This window comes from Leptidea sinapis, chromosome 23, assembly GCF_905404315.1.
Source record: "Leptidea sinapis chromosome 23, ilLepSina1.1, whole genome shotgun sequence".
NCBI classification, from domain to species: domain Eukaryota; kingdom Metazoa; phylum Arthropoda; class Insecta; order Lepidoptera; family Pieridae; genus Leptidea; species Leptidea sinapis.
In genome coordinates, this window is record NC_066287.1 from 11,992,742 (window position 1) to 12,011,666 (window position 18,925).

Genomic DNA, 18,925 nt, shown 5'->3' on the forward strand with positions numbered 1-18,925 from the left:
CCAACCTGTTGCGGACCATCTTGTGGGGGCCCTACCAACACTCACGAATGTAAAATATATATAAAGATTGAAATAGTGTACAATGAAAATCTAAATTTGAAACTAAGTATAAATAAAACGTTTGTGGAAGGAATCTGGGGTAGGTTTCTGTTCAGGAAATGGATATGCACAGCATAATTGAAATTTGTAGTACGCTAAATGTGCCCAATATGCAATCAAAGCAGTGTCACTATCTCAGTGGCACTTCTTTGATCGCAGAAGGTGTAGAAGAATAAAGGCTTGCCATTTTAAACAGAGACGTGGATAAAGATTGATGTCCTGTGATAGCAGTAATTGCAGATGGTTCTTGGGATAAACTTTCATACAAAAGTGTATGTGGCTCAGCGCAAGAAGATACTGATACTGGTGATGATAAGAATGTACCTAATTAGGTCGACTGCTGGACAAAGGCCTAATGTTTTATCATTTCATTTATCATGTTTACACAGTCAAAATTCTATTATATTATTTTATGGAGGCCCAAGGAAATAACCTTACGAAACAATTGAAAAAGATTACGGATCTATGTGAAACGTGGAAGCAAAACTAGAAAAAAATTCTACGAATGCCTGCTACCCGAATTGATTGACGGTCGTATTCCAAAAAAAATTACCTGTACGGAGAGAGTAGAAATAACGATATAATAAATTACTTAATTATTTGAAAAATAGCTATATTATGTTTTGTGTGTACCACCCCTTGTTACATATTTTATTTTAGTATGTTGACAGTACCTATATTCAAAATAAATATATACATTATTGGTTCATGAGTAGAACAATTACAATCTGCCTACTCAAAATCTCTACTGCATGTCGATGACGGAAGCAGCTGTGATTGATCAATTCAAGTTCAGTTTCGCACAGCTCCGTGTCATTGGAAACTCGCCCTTATACTTGTGGTTGCGTGTATAATTTGTACATGCATGTCTATCTGTAGGCAACTATTATTGATTTATTCTATATAAATTCATATAATCATCAATCAAACACTACATACAATACATCTCACAAAAATTATCCATAAATAAATTCTACTTAATCGATAAGCAAACCCAAAGTATCTGGGCGATGCACTATATATTATGTGCATAACTCATAAGTTATACTCCGGACTGGCCAACCAACGCCCCTCACCTCCAGCCTTCCCCCGAAGAGTGCGATAGGGACAAATGCAGCACCGATTTTACCTATAAAATTTTGAACAAATAGAGGTTTCATATTCCCCTGTTTTCCCCTAGAATATTGAACGTACCAAAAAAAATTTGATACAACATTTTCAGGAAGAACGGTTCTCTGTCGGTTCTTTATCTTAAAAACCTTTTAAAATTGTTACGTATTTGTCTGAACAGGGCGGTATTAAAATGGTATTTTCTACGATGTTTGATGAGTCATATTTTCTTATGTCGTTAGTTGATTGAAAAAAACAACGTACAAAAACTAAAAAAACAAACGTATAGACATAGCTTTAGCATATCTAGATTTTGACAAATTGGCTTCGAAGAAGCTGGGAGTCATTAATAGAGCACGGCAATACTTCAAGCTGGCCCACATTCTAGCGCTCTACAAAGCGCAGGTCCGGCCACACATGGAGTATTGCTGTACTCTCTAGTCTGGCGCATCCCAGTATCAGCTCGATCCATTTGACCGCGTGCAACGCAGAGCAGCTCGAATTGTCGGGGACGCAGTCCTCTGTGAACGGCTGGATCACTTGGCGTTGCGTAGAGACGTTGCTTCATTGTGTGTCTTCTACCACATTTATCACGGGGAGTGTTGTGGCGGTCCTCCACAGTGCGGTTTTCAAGGAGCTTTCTTCCTCGTACTACAAAGCTGTAGAATGAGCTTCCTTGTGCGGTGTTTCCAGGACGATACGATATGGGTACCTTCAAAAAAAGCGCGTACACCTTCCTTAAAGGCCGGAAACGCTCTTGTGATTCCTCTGGTGTTGCAAGAGAATGTGGGCGGCGGTGATCACTTAACACCAGGTGACCCGTACGCTCGTTTGTCCTCCTATTCCATAAAAAAAATATGATACCACAGATTGGGAAAGGAGCGACTGGCCTCAGGTAATAAGTTTAACTCTACGATACTACTTTGTAACCATTTTTTTATGAAAAAATAGGGCCCGCTGAGTTTGTTGCGCCCGTTCTTCTCAGGTCTTAGGCATTTTTTTTGGAATGGGAGGTAGTTTTTGACTTTCAATAACTGATGTCACTTTTGATTGAAATAAAAATATTTGAATTTGAATTAAGTAATGACCTTTACTATTTAATAAGTAAACCTTTTATCAAACTAAAGATAATTTCATTACGAACACGGTCACATTGCTTAGTGTTTGCGATAAATAAATTTTAATTCCAATTTTATTAATTATAAATTAAATTTTAACAAGAATATTATTTTAACATAAAAAATTAAAAACGCCCCATTAATTGATCAGGTAACTTCCTATTCTTATCTTACAATATAATGATTGTTCCAGCTTTAGAGTACGGAAACATTCATCACTGTCTTCTGTCAATCCGACATTTAGGACTCGGGAGATAATAGCGCGATAACAAATAGTTTTTTTTACCAACTTTCTAATATTTTATGTAATTGTCGTTTATTTAATGTTTAGGAGTAGTAAAGTCAGTATCAGATGGTATTTACTTCTACATATTTAATAATTGTCTGGTGATGATCCAAGATGTCGTATGCTCTCCGAATAACGATCATATTTTGGAAACAAAGACGCAGCTTGACTGATATTGTTGAAAGTCTAAAACACAAACAAACACAACTCAATTTATTTAAATCCATATAAACCTGCTTTCGTCATAATGTCATTGAATCCCTGCGTAAGGGAGCTAATTTGTAGAAATTACCATTATTTATGTTATTTTTGTTACATAACTTTAAATAAACTGTATGTCTCTAAATCTTTTGTACATGCCAGTTATTGATATTTTTGCTATGTGTCTTTTCGTTTTAAGTCTCCTTGTTGATATTTTTACATTTGTGCATAAATATTGTTGGCTTGTCGAATAAAGTAAAATAAAAAAAATTATTGTCTTATTTGGATGTACGTGTTTATCTCTCTGTCTATATTTCATCTGTGGCTAATGACTACATTAATTGTTAAACCAACTTTGGTGTAACAATTAATTGAGGTTTATATTTATAAGTTTGCTATAGTAGAATGTTATTGTGTTACTGTTTATTCGTCCTAAAAAATAAAGAAAGGTTGAGTCCGCCTTAGGCTCTGGATCTATAAAGTATTGACGCCAACATGTTCTTATATCGCCGCTGTATCAATTGTAACATGTGCCAGGGATTGTATCTCAATCTCTTAAGGAGCTTATCTCAACACTTCATCGATGTCGCGTCGCTTTTGAACATATTACTTTTTTTAATTGCACTTGATTATACCTTCAACATCAAAACAACTCAATTTCATAATTTATTGAGTTTCTTCTATAGTCGTCGGGTGTTTTATGCGACCTTAAAGCACAGATTTCACAATTCAATTTCGAATAGTTTATGATAATACTAGAAGTATTTTCTTTGATTAACGCAAGTGTTACACATTTAAATAAAACACTTTTAAAGGATTAAAACGCGTGTAGCGTGTAGTGCGTCTGACACAGACGTCACTCTAAGTCAGCTGTATGTGAACACATACGAGTAACAGACCGTCCTCACCACTATATCCGGTTCGACCAACCAAAAGTTTTGGTAAAAGAGAATAGATTTCTCCCATGACTGGTACGTGAAGCCATCGAAATTAAAAAACACCCAAATTTCAATAGAGAAGATGGTCTAAAATTATCTAACACCTGGAATCCAATAATCTCTAAATTAAAACCCATAACTACACATACTAAAAAGAAGAGGACATTGTCAGTAAATTTTGCCAAAAACCATCTGTGTACAGCAAATACCACCTCCGAGGAAATAAATGGCGCTAAACTTCATAATGACAACTATGACAAATACTTAAACTCTTTGACTCACTACATCTGCAGTCCCCCTAAAAACGATTCTGGGAAGGTCTTGAAACGTCGGGTTATCTAAAATAAAAATGTAACTTTTACGCAAACAGCTAATGTAAAACCGTTACAATTATACGCGTTTTAATCCTTTAAAAGTGTTTTATTTAAATAATACTAGTAGTTGCCCGTTTTATTTATAACTAAAGATTTTTATCTCAATAAAATGTATAATATGAGAATAATCATTAACAGAGAGAGTTGTCATACTGAAACATGCAGGGAAAGCCTGTCAGCCATTAACTTGTCATAGCGACATCCCATTCTGCACGGACGCACGCCAAGAAAGGGAAGATATTAGAAGGATTAAAACACTTTTAGATTTGCATTTCGCTATAGAAATAACTGCATATATTCAAAGCTTGTTTTATTTGTTTTTTTTTTCTAAGTTAAAATTTCATTACATGAAATATTAATTCATGAAACATTGCCTTATTTTCACCGTATGTACAATTTCATTTATTTTTTAAAGTCACTTTTAAAACACACGTTTTATTAACAATTCATTTAAACTTCGAAACAGATTTATTTTGTACAAATTTATTATTCCCAGCGCACGGTACAAATGTTCTCGTGTTTCTGAATATCACAATAACTTTTATAAAATATACGTTATACAAATTTAATTAATCTAAGTGTATTGAATGTATTCCATTACCTTATACTAATAAGTGGAGTGCCCGTTTTTATGTTCAGTTATACCTACTACTTGAAAACCACTAAATTGGAATAATATTTATACCATAAAATACAGCGTATTTCGGAGAAGTTTTCAGTATATTTTTTGGTGATTACTTATCCAGAACATATATATTTTTTAACTTAGAAATACCTATATATTCGCAAAACAAATAAATCAGTCAATGACATTTCATTAGATATGACAATTCATACAGTGAACGGGAGAAACGTTTGCCGGTTAGCACCTTAGATAATTTATATGTCTAGATAGAGCCTAACAGGGTTCTACAGATTAACTGTTTACCTCTATTTTTTTTCAACCTTTTCACAGCTCTCACAGTCTATCTAGACGTGTTAATTTACTAAGGTTAGCACTTGTATACTGTAAGGTATTATTTGTTCATTTAGGAAATTCTCTATTTTTTTAAAGTAGGTGAAACTTAACCGCAGTGTCGTTAGCAAACAAAACAATCATACACATGTTTTTTAAGAAAAGCTAGATTTAAAAAAATATAGCTATCATTCAATCACTTTCATAATAATTATATTCTTCAAGTGTAAAATAGAGGCAAATGACTATTACTTCGCCAGAGCTAATAATTAATCCGAATTTAAAGTAAATTCTATCATAAGTGGGCAGAACTGAATAACCTAGTCTTGCCATAAATACTGAAACAAAGAAAAAAAATTTTCTATTGAAAATAACATTTATTACTTTTACAGTGTGTTAGTGTAATAGATAAATATAAAACAATTTAAAATAAAAAAAATATTCGAAGTGGTCTCCATTGGCTGCAATACAGTCCTTTAACCGTTGAGGCTAGTTATCAATAGAAACACGCACTCTTTCCTTGTTTTAGGGATTCCAAATTATCATGGCGTTTAGAGCAAGCCGTACTCTCTAAAACGGACCATAAATCATAATGCAGCAGATTAAGATCGGGACTAGACGACAGCCAGTCTTCAGCTCTGATGAAGTCCGAAACGTTCGTTTCCAACCAAGACTGTGTGGACCCAGCTTTATGACCTAGCGCCGAGTCTTGCTGGAAGGACCATTCTTAGTTACTGAAAACGGTATCGTTAAGGACTTTCACTACCTTCTCAAAAATAGATGTTTTGATACCTTTTCACAACAGTATCGCTCAATCACTCTTTCATAGCTAAAACCCCACCAAACCGTCATTGAAATCGGATAGCGCCCACGTTGCACTCTGACGACTAATTGGAAAGCTTTGAGCATAAATACGGGCATTTTGTTTGCTATAATGTTGCTCAATTGTAAAAAAAATCTCATCCGTAAACAAATTTTTCTTCAGTTGTTGTTTCAATTTTAACACATTATTCTTTTTTATATGCCTCTTATAGGTTGCAAGTCCTAAGTCATCTTTTAAAATACTTGACGTAGTTCTAGGTGCTATCTTCAACTATTGAGATAAATATTTTTCTTTCGGACAGGATTTCTTCGAATTCTTTCCCTTACTCCTTTGACCACCTTTTTCGTACGAACACTACGTGGACGACCAGATCTTTTTCTGTCACAAACAGAGGAGGTCTCATTGTACCTATTAATATCCCGGTACTTAAACAATTTCCTAATACCAAGCTTATGGAGAGTTTTAAAAATTGCATTTGGCTCCATACCTACTTTGTGTAATGCAATCACAGCGAATCGGTTCTCTTTATCACCCCACTCCATTTTAATATCGCAAAATATTGTACAATATATTGGTATACAAATTATTTAAGTTTTCTTTAGTGTTAATTCCGCCAATATTTGTCTTTAAAACAATTCGACACGTGTTTCGCCTCTACACGAGGCATCCTCAGGACGTGTTGTCTCGCCAAAATCTGGCACGAGACTCAACATTCGATCTAAAACATGAGTCTCGTGCCAGATTTTGGCGAGACAACACGTCGGCGACAAATATTGGCGGAATTAACACTAAAGAAAACTTAAATAATTTGTATAATTATGGATTTCCGCAAAGTAACGCCTTATTCAATAAATTTTCCAATATATTGGTGCCAAAATGAGAAAACTCATTGAACAATTATATAAAAATGACAGATTCCAAATTCAAATGTAATATTTTGTTTATTTTTAGTGTAACAGTATTTATGGCCAGACTAAGTACATACTTCATAGTGAATGTTTGTGTATAAAGGAAACCTACATAAGATCAAAACTAACACAAACAATTCTTGAAATCGCGAACATGCGAAGTGTGATTTGAGAATTTGTTCAGCGATATTGTGTGTACAGTCGAGTGTTATCAAGGAACTGCCAACTGGCGTGCTGCCAGAACAATACTAAGTATTATATTATGTTACTGTCGTGAATGTTTTGATGATCTACTAACGTTTGTCTATGACTTGTTCTTGTTTAAACATTTCGGTTGTGTTGATAATTTATTGAATTGGTCGTTATTTTGCCGAAATCCATAATTATCATTGAGTTTTTATGAGTGTTGAGAGTTGGTTTGTCTTAAAACAATTCGACGAGTGCTTCAACTGTACACGAGGCTTCCTTAGGAGATGCTGACTCACCGAATTCTGGCACGGGACACAGCAGAGTCTGTGAATTATCAGATGTGTTTCTACCGTGGAATATTCAGCTTTGTTTATGTCAAGGGAATTAACATATTTTTAATGATGTAATAAGTAAATAAGTAGCGCCCTGCCCAATTTTTTTCTGGATTTGACTGATAAAAATAATAAAAACAAAAAATGTTTTTTTATTATTTTAACAGATTAAGATCAGAGACTTTCCTATAGTGACATAAAATTCACTAAGAATATAATTGCATTATGTTTACACTATTATAAAATTTTTAGTTTTCAAATATAATTTCTTGTTTCCGGTAAGATATCAAAATATAGTGTAAAAAAAATAATAATCATTGTTCGAAGTAAATCCATGGAACAGCATTACATTACAAATATTGCTTAGTAGATTAAATTAATTATTTATAACCATGTGTTGCCTTCAGTAAGGCAGTACGCGTGTAACCATTGATCGGTCCGGTCCTAGTTACCATTAACCATTCGTCGATAACCATTACAAGACTGGTCCGAGTAACCATTTTAACCAATTAATAGTAGAGATCCGCGTGCTCACAAGTAGTACCATTAATTATAGTTATTTAACAATGTACTCAATAGCTCTTGTTTTTACGTATTAATTTACATTTTTTTGAGTATTTGTAGTTTGACTATTATTGCTGCATCACTTTACATATTATATTGTAACTGAAATTATTTGTGAGTGATTGCCACAAAGAGTTTCTTGCCACTTCTTATTAAAGCTCAACCCTCAAAGGAGGTGGATATAAAAAGAAAAGTCATTTCCTTGACCTGTTGCCGGAGACTCGGTTTCAGATTCTTAAAAGTTATTGTGTATATATATATGTATGGATATATACATGTTGATTTATTTATAATCGCTTATAAAATGCTCACAGAATACCTTCATTGATTTATGGTGTATGTGGATGATGCAGCTACTGTACTCAATAACTTTTATATTAATTTACATTTATTTTTTTGACTTACTCGTGTAAGATATTGACTATTTGACGTTTGAGTGTGTTTGTTGCATCATTTTACATTTCACATATTACATTGTAATTGAAATGATCTGTAAATCTTGATATAAAAGAGTGGCAATGAGTTTCTTGCTACTTCTTCTCATTAGCTCAACCCTTAACGAAGTAGCGGTAGATTCAATAAGAAAAATATTTTTCTTTGACATTCATAAGTGTCATTTCCGTGACCTACGTGAATAAACTGATTTTGATTTGAATTTAGTACCTTAAGTAAATAAATATTTTTACCATAAAACCAATATTTATACCTACCCCTAAGTGCACCCCTTTTCAATCATAATAATGAGTAACAATTAAATACATGTAAGTACTTACGAATCCCAATACTTTATAATAAAATTAGTTCAACGAAATAATATATATTATAGAAGTGTGAACCGAACAGAGGCGAAGTTCTTTATTACTCTATGTTTCTACGTACAGGGTGGCGCAATAGAACGTGCATATTGCATCATCTTTTTTCGCGGGGTAGAAAGTGCGCGGGCGGGGGGAGTCTGCATCGTTGGGTAAGCGGGCTCATGGAGTTTTAGTCACTATGAGTCACTTCGACGGGAAGCGTCGCGCATTTTGCGTGCGCGCATTTTACGAGAACTCTCGTTCATACATCGTTACTAGGCGTTTATATTGTTCTGAATATGGACTACGGCAAATTAGTGAGGCTCCGAGTGCTAATTTAATTAAAATATGGGTACAGTGTTTTGAAGAGACTGGTTCAACGTTTAAACAACAAGCAAAAGGTCGTTCAAGAACATCTAGGACCGACGACAATATTGAGAGAGTTATGCAGACTGTACGAGGAGATCCACAAATGTCTACTCGCAAGAGATCGTCTGTCTTACACTTATCGAGACGAAGTTTGCAACGAATTTTAAACTTGGATCTTAAACTGCATCCTTACAAGCTGCAGTTAACACAAGAATTGAAAGAGTCTGACTTCGGAGCAAGGCTCGCATTTGCTAATGAAACGCTTAATCGATTTTCCACTTTTGACAATATCCTTTTCTCAAATGAGGCCCACTTCCATATCAATGGGTTCGTAAACCGTCAAAATTATCATTACTGGAACGGTGAGAATCCCAAACTCAAGCACCAGAAACCACTGCATAGTCCTAAAGTGACAGTATGGGCAGAAATCTCTGGTAGAGGAATAATTGGACCGTTTTTCTTTGAAAATGCGCGGGGGCAATACGTCACTGTTAATACCGAACGCTATGTTGCGATGTTGGAAGGTTTTTTGGCTCCAGAGCTTGAAAATTCAAGAATAGTGAATTCTAGGACTTGGTTTCAACAAGACGGAGCTACCTGTCACACATCAAATGACTCCATGGCGGTTGTGAAACAGATTTTCCCTGGCAGACTGATTTCGAAAAGAGGTGATATCCCATGGCCCCCACGTAGTCCAGACGTGACGCCTCCTGACTTTTTTTTGTGGGGATACCTCAAGAACAAAGTCTACAGCAATAATCCGAAAAACATCGATCAGCTCAAGGAGAATATCCGTGGTGAAATGGCAGCAATTACACCAGCATTACTGAAGAAAGTTTTCAATAACTTCCGTTTGCGATTAGAGGAGTGTCGTCGTAGAGAGGGTCATCATTTAGACGATGTTATTTAATAAACGTTAAAAAAATGTTATTTAATTAAAAAATAAACTTCAGTTATTTCTTAATAATACCTCAGTTTTATTTTAACTATACCTTTTGTATTTATTTTTTAATCAATATTTTAAATATGCACATTCTATTGCGCCAACCTGTATAAAACATATTTACCCTATTGCGGTTTGATACGCTGGCGTCTCGCCAAAGGCTTAGAGGACTCCACTATGAAGTACGTCGGAGTATAAAGGAACAACCTTGTTTGGAACAGGATCGAGTACAGGAACCGTGTCGCTGACATCAGTTTTATTTTAACAAACATCTTTAATGGATTACGTGATTAAGTATCATAGTGATAAGACGAAAAATTTTATTATAATCAAATTATTTATAATTCAAAATAATTTGTCATAAAATGTTTATATTTTAAGTTTGAAGTAGGCTGTATGGCTATATACAATCAATCGCCTAACATTTGGCGCGTAAAAAAATAACTTACGGGTCATTTACTATTATTTTCATAGGTTGTTTGAATGGTTTGTCTATTATCTAATAACTTTAACAAGCCTAAATATATCCATATTTTATAGTAATATAGATGTTATGGTTGTCGACAAAATATATATTGAGATCAATTTTGTTTATTTTATGACTGATACCTATTTAACATGGTGTTTTTATGTTGAGCTGTATTTTCGTATATAAACGATAACGTTTACGTTTTTATGTCGAGCTGTATTTTCGTATATAAACGTTATCAATGAATACATTAAAGTACCTAAGTTGTTAATGTAAACTATAACTATAAAATGAGACACAACATTAATAAAAAGCAGGAAAATATCCGTAGAATATAATGCTTAGGGTGAAAACTCATTTCCATTATCGCTCGTTCTCCGTTAATATTGGCTGTGAATAGAAGCACGATTATCGGATGTCGATAGCACGTGTTCGAGATGTGTCGACGTAATATGTCGTAACGAGTGTCCAATATTGGAGACGATGTGAGGACGGTCTCCGACACGCTGCCAGTGTATAATGGAGCTGGCTGCTGGCAGCGTACAATGGATATTGTTATTGGCTCCTTATATGATGTTAATATAGTCGTTCAATAAAGTTGGTGATGCGAATATAAAGGCACGCACACTATCAGGCAAGATACACCACAATACAAGTATTAGAAAAGTAGTAACTTAGCTGTCTACTTGAAATTTATATTTACGTTTGGGCGAAGCGCTAGAGACTAGAGTTGTTAGTACATACAAGAAGTTTGTTGACGCAGACGGCGCAGCTGATGTAACTCGGACAGCGATCACTCTCGGCGACGTGCAGTGTGGTACTCAATAGTTTAATCTTCCCAATATTGCTTAGGGGCCGTTTAAGTCATGTGTATGTGTGCGTGCGTCTTTTCGGGCGCTCTAGTATGAAGTTAAAGAAATCTTCTATTACTGTATCATCACTACATTGTATAAAACAAAGTCGCTTTCTCTGTCCCTATATCCCTATGTATGCTTAAATCTTTAAAAATACGCAACGGATTTTGATGCGGTTTTTTTTAATAGATAGAGTGATTGAAGAGGAAGGGTTATATGTATAGTAACATCCTAATGGATGTTCTCCACTATTTAATAATAGTGGAGAAATACTGTTATTTTTAGGTTTCTGATGTGATGTCGTAAATAATTACATTTTTACCGCTTATATTGCAAATGCAGGCTGAACCCTACGAGATTTATCAAAATAATGTACTAAGTATTGTACACATTGAAAAGTATTGTAATTAGATGATCATGACTTTGCGAAGCTGTGTGAAAACGGCTAAGTTCACTCATTGCAAGTTAATTAATTCACTATATAACCCTTCCTCTTCAATCACTCTATCTATTTAAAAAAAAAAAAAAACAAATTTAATTTAAGAGTAGGCTGTATAGGTCTGGAGCCCAAGCCTAATATCAATGTCGTAAGATTAAAAAAAAGTGGCGGGAAACAGGTCTTGTTTTTTCATGCGTTTATTAATTTCTTAAAATTTGCCAAACTTGTTAAAAATGTCCACGTTATACTACTGTTTTATTTCCTCCCAATCGAAATGAAAAGCAGAGTTTATAACTCGTCCACAAAACCATTTGTAGTTGGTAAGCCTTTATGAATAAATAAAGTAATGTTGGTATAATGCTTCTATAATATCTTTATTTATGTTCGATGTGTCATGTGCGTGGATTGGTGCATACAATAACTCTCGTGTTTTTTTATTGATATTCATTTTCAACTCACTCATGTAAGTCATATTTGAGTATTTTTGTTGCATCGCCTCACATAAACTGCAATTAAAATAATTTGTAAGATGATTAAAATTAAGCAGAACGTGTTTCAACGTCTTCGCTATGAACTATGAATAAAGATTATTTTGATTTTGATTTATCAAACCAATATATGTCGAATGCTTTATAATATCGTCATATTATTACTTTACAACATAAACTTCAATATATAGACGACCTGACAGCCCGATTATTTATTGTTAATGTAATCTTTTTTAATATTCTAAATACTGAGAAGGTACTAGTACTTATATAATATGATTTATCAATCGAAATCAGCTACAGTAACAATAGATTCACTTTTGAGATCTTCTCTCTTCCTAAAGAATCACTGCGAGCATAATTTAAATAATAAACATCTAGACTGTTGCTTCTCAATATATTCTTGGTAATATAATGTATGTTCATAGGCACTTAAATAAATTTGCTAGAAACAGTCATAACCATAATGTTAACACCAGGAACAGACATAAACTTATTTTTTCTTTATGGAAAAGGAGGACAAACAAGAGTACGGGTTCTAAGTGATCACCGCCAGCCACATTCTCTTGCAACACCAGAGGAATCACAGGAGCGTTGGTGGCCTTATAGAAAGTGTACGCGCTTTTTTGAAGGTATCATCCCAGAAACACCGCACAAGGAAGCACTTCCACAACTTTGTAGTACGTGGAAAAAAGTTCCTTGAAAACCGCACTGTGGAGGACCGCCACACATTCAGGTGGTGGGGATGATATCCTAACTTGTGGCGTGTCGTGCGAAGGTGGAATTCGGCGGCAGGAATCTAGTGAAATAGCTCTTCGAAACACTCCCCGTGATAAATGCGGTAGAAGATACATATTGAAGCGATGTTTCTACGTATCGCCAAGTGATCCAGCCGTTCACAGAGCACTTGGTCCCCGACAATTCGAGCTGCTCTGCTCGTGGTGGGCACTCCAACGTTCACGGGCTTCGAGTTCGAGCAATAACCCTCGACAACGACCTGCATACTGTGCCCAGTGAAGAAACTAGAGGTCCACTTGTATAAACTGATTTTAAATGTTTTCAGACAAGCGCCTTGTGCCATGCCATACACGACACTGCCAGGCTTTCTCCCTTGCTTTCAATAGCCGCTGCCTATCTATGTGTTAGTTATACCAGAAGAACGCCTACTGGCCGACCATGGCGAAAGCCGTACTGTCGGTAGTTGATCAACTGGTGACCTTCTAGGTATACCCAAGAGCAGGCAGTTATTTATGCTCTCCATGATTTTGGAGAGAAGAAAGGTAATAGCTATAGTTAGTAGTAGCTGTAGTCGAACTGTCTCCTTTTTTAGATCGGATGGACAAGAGCTGACTTCCATAAGTCAGGGATTACGCCTTTTGTGTATGAGTGGCGGAATAAGCACGCTAGCACCGGCGTCGATCATGTCAATGTCCTGTTAATATCCCGTGAATTGATCTATCAATGTGCCTTTATTTATTCATGTTGTATCAATCTCGGAGTAACGTACTCATGTGCACTCGAGATGGAAGTACTAAGCAGTCCATTCATAGACAATCTGTGAATGCAGCTACAGTTGCAAATAAAGTGTGAATTAGTTTTGATTAATGAAAACTGTAGTAACAATCATGAACTTGCGTTCAATTATACTGGCGAGCTTCAGAGGTATTATTTATTAAGATTTCCTGTTTAGCTCATTTCGACATCTTTAAATTACTTATGCGTTATCGATAATTATTGCCACATTGCAGAAAAACATATGAAGGTACTTTTCAAATCTACTACAAATTCCTTTCTTTTTTTTCCTCTTGGTTTTAAAACATCTATTCCGAAAATATATTACGTATAATATATTTTCGTTTTATGTTTTTACAAATTAATTTTCTCTATTTGAGAAACATTTATGTACAAAATTACTACACATATAATTTTAATAACTTTTATTTGTAATGCTGAAAAGCAAAATTTAAAACCTCTAAGAATAAAATAAATTACCTATTTATGAAAAAAAAATACATAAGATTTAGTTTGCAACTCGGTAAAGTAAGAAATTTAAATTTGTTTCGCTCGTCCCTTGGGGCAACTAAAGTTTACGGAAGCTCAATCTACTAGAAAACCATTTATTCCGAGCTGGATATAACTGGTTAATTAATTATCCCTGTTCTAAATACGATCCTCTCTCCAGTCCGCCATCTGTCTGGCTCACTACAACAGTTGGAGCTCAATGAATCGGTTACGGTGCTGATATCCACAATGGATTTTGCTTCTGGTCATCTGAATGTTACACAAATCCATTAAAGGCTACGGAACTTATTGTAAATAGTGAAATTTCTGGAAAACTGTACTTTAGCTCTCCGTGCAATGAGTTATCGTTATTGTATACAGTTTATATTCTTTAAGTATGACCAGCGATTATTATGTAACATAACATTACAGATATAATAGTTATTTATGCAACTGTTGTGTAATAAGGGGTATTAAAACACGAATGTGGGATTTGTTGATAATAGTATCACATGAGTGTTTTAATACCTAATTATCAACAGTTGCATACCAGACTAACTACACCCAGAATATGAATCCTCTAAAAGATTCTGAAACAGTTAGCTTACTGCTAACATTAAAACAGTCAGTCCTAGTAGTAACCTAATATCATCCATTACTGATTATATACAAATAAACGAAGGAATTATTATTTTTTAGTAGTAATTTACATTTTGTGTAGTGAAATTATTAAAATTCACTTGAATATTATGTTCTTTTGCAGCGTGTAAAATATCCGGCGGTGTGCTGTCAAAACTTGAATCGCTCATTTTTCAAGAAAAATAGCGGGGTTTCGAATAGCTTACTTTTTTTTACGGCGCGCCACGTTCTGATAGTGTGGAACGCACGTAAACGAAAACTTGCTTTTTTTGAAATTCATACAGATACCACGCATCGAGCAATAAGAATGTGGCTGTTTATTGAAACACTTTGCGCATGCAGGGATCGAAAAAAAAAACCAAGGAGTGTTGTTATGAAATTCAGTACAACATTACAACACTCGTTTGGATGATGTAATGGTTATTTTCACATTGGGTGTTTTAATATTGGTAATAAGCTAACTGTTTCAGAATATTTAATAGAGGATTTAAAGCATGGGTGTGTAAAAAATACTGTCATACATTAAGTATCATATTAGTAGAAAGGTTTTGGTTTCCTTATTTTAAAGGTTTATTTTAGTTTAATACTATTATCATCATGCTATTCAAGGAACTTGTTAATTAAGCTAACAATTTAATCAAACTAACTTTAATTTTTAATAACATTTATTTCTTAGTAGGTAACTACAAAATTTTGTATACAAAGCAGGCACGTTAAGGCAAAGCGTTTTGTTAGAAATTTCTTGCCTCGCACAGCCACTTTGAGGAATCAACTATCGGCGGTGGTCTTCCCGAGCAGATATGACTCAGGGACCTTCAAGAAAAAAGCATACTCCACCTTTTAAGGCCGGCAACGCATTTCTTGACTCACCTGTTTTTGCGGATGTCCATGGGCGGTTGCCTCACCTCTCCCCATCCCGTGAGCCTCTTGCCCGTTTGCCCCCTCTCATATAAAAATGATGTTCGAAGTGGCGTCCTTGCTAGATGTATGGCAATGTTTAAAATCAAAGTTTTTGTTTCAACAAAAAAAAAACGTATAATTTTTAAAAAGTTATTCATATTATTTTACTGACATGACTGATGTTAGTTAGTCCGCCCATGGACATCCGCAACATCAGGTGTGTCAAGAAATGCGTTGCCGGCCTTTAAGGAAGGGGTACGCAATTTTTTGAAGGTACCCATGTCGTATTGGCCCGGAAACACCGCACAAGGAAGCTCATTCCACAGCTTTGTAGTACGTGGAAGAACGTTCCTTAAAAACCGCAATGTGGAGGACCGCCACACATCCAAATTAGTGGCGTGTCGTGCGAAGGTGGAATTCTGCGGCAGGAATCAGATGAAAAAGCTCTTCGAACACTCCCCGTGATAAATCCGGTAGAAGAGGTTCGGGTTCGAGCAATTGACATCGACAATGACTAGTTTATTCTAAGTCTATAATAAAATGCTACATAATTCACGTCTAGTAATAACTACTATACTAATACAGGACCCAGTTTAGTTTTGTTTAATAATTTTACGTTTATAGCTTAACTTTACTTGGCAAAAGAAATATTCTCGCCAAACTTTGAAATCCAAAGTTCACGCCATTGGACTTTGACAGATGCTATGTATCGAGCATGTGTCCGAAAGCTGACAATATTTGGGCACAATACTGTAATAGAACAGTACTATAACTTCAAACTAGAGCGACCGAATCGATGCACGCACACCTGTACGCGATTTACACGGCCAAGTAAATTATAGCCAATGACCAATCAATGTTAATTACACAATGTCATGCAAGATCAATTGGATTTTAGAATTATTTGAGTGTTATACGAACAGAGATCACTTATAATGGGCATGGCGCCTGATGCGATAAAACTAACCAATCACATCGCTTCCCACCAAAAGCTGTGGGATAGAACTATATACTATATGATAGTTCATATTTCAACCATTATGCACAAAACTATAACAAACTGAACTTTCTCACGAATCACTCCATCTTTAGGTGAAAACCGTGTTAAAATCAGTTCCGTAGTTTTGAGTTCATCGCGAACAGGCAAATAGGATACGGATACGGCAGGGGATTTGTTTATAAAGCAGTATAGATAACATGGTAAGAGATACTCTTGTAATTGGATATACTTAAAAGTTAATCTACTCACGTCATTATTTGAATAAACATTGAATACTATGTAGTAAAAAAATGTATAGTATTTGAATAATCAAAATTTTCCATTCGAACGGGCTTAATGTGTTCGTGACAGGATTCGCAATCACTGAGACGTAATAATATTATCCTGGCTGGTGAGGGATCGGGCGTATCTCCTGCCCCAGACACAACATTCTGACGTTCGCCTGATTAGTTGTGGCACACTTCAAAGATAACGTGGATTCAACTAACAAGCTTCGTCGTGTATTGAATCGAGATGAGTCATGCCTGAGGGAGAGTTGTGCGGGATTAAACACTTGCTGCAGTTACCTTATAAATAAATTATGCGGATTGGAGAGCGCGAATCAGATGCTGGCATTTTATATTGAATTTTAATTAAGAAATCACACTTGAAATACAAATTGTCAAGCCTCTTGGAGATCATTTCAGGTTATCACGGGCTACTATCCGCAACTCGACTACTACAGCGCGCCTATTTTTCGTGGTGGCGTGGGCGGTTAATCCTGCCATAACAACTCCTTAAGGCGAAGGGTAAACAGAAAACACGCAAACAAGGTGTTTTTAGACAAGTTTGGTGGTGAAAATATAGCATTTGGAGCTATGAACACTACTTTATCCTGTTACACATACCCTTAAGTCTTACTTGTAGGTTGCTAATGCAGCAAGCATTGGTTGTTGGTTAAAGTCTATTCTCCAGAGCTATTATGAAATACCAGTTTTCTTTGCAGTTAAACAAGTTTTTTTCTCGGAATGATGCATTTGTTTAGTATACTACTCTCATAAAAGTTGTTCTTATAGCTTTTACATTTCTTGTGTAGGTACATTTATTCAGATTTGTATCTAGATATTTGATCAATAATGAGGATTGGTAGCAATTAAGCTGTTTGCGCCTGTTAAAATGTTACATTTTCGACGCAAGAAGTGAAAATTGTGTGAAGCAAAAAGTGCAAATTTTTAGCTTTTTAACTAACTCTAAATACATAGAGCATTTCGCGTGCAGATCTTAAAATTTCCGCAATAAATGCACAAGATCCCTTAATAAAATCTTATTCAATACGATTCATACCTATATGCAGTATTATATTTACACGGAGTTGGTGAATATTAATTTATTTGTTGTAATGCATGTATAAACCTTCGCCTTAACGAGAAGAACACTTCGTAGGCGAGACCTTAACATCCTATTCAGCTGAATCAGTATCATGAATAGCTTCAGTATTTGTAGGTAATCGCAACAGGCTATATTGTCGTTATTAAAATGGGACTAAAATACGGCGAGCATTTTTTTTTTTTAATTATTCAAATATACAAGAAATAAACTACCAAACACGTTAATCAAGAATAGCGAGTCCACACATTCGAAAATTAAAATATTTTAATATTTATTGTTTTAAAAATATCAAATTAGAGAAGAAAAAAATTACATAAAAATAGAAATTGACTGAAATAAATACAAAAGCGGACACCAAAGTAAATAAAAAACAATATAAAAAACGAAAAATGAGACAATGTAGACACCCAGTAGTAATATCCACTCATTAATAATAGGCAATTCCTAGACTATGTGGCCATGATCAGCGGAATTTATTCCCAAGAAATGCTTGGGTAATTATTAAAAATATAGTACCTATATTATGACACAAGTGAGCTAAGTTTGGTCATTGTACACGAGGCTGTGGGTTGCATCCCGAGCCGTAGTCGAGGGCGTAAATCAGCAGACTGTAGTGAGCAAGCTCCTCACAAGCTTCATACACATTGTTTCAACATACTTGCGAGGAAAAAACAAACATGTATTGCATAAATCATTTCATTGTTAAAACAACTGGTGAATGTACAATTTTCAACACGATATTTGATTCAGTATTTCTGGCCAGG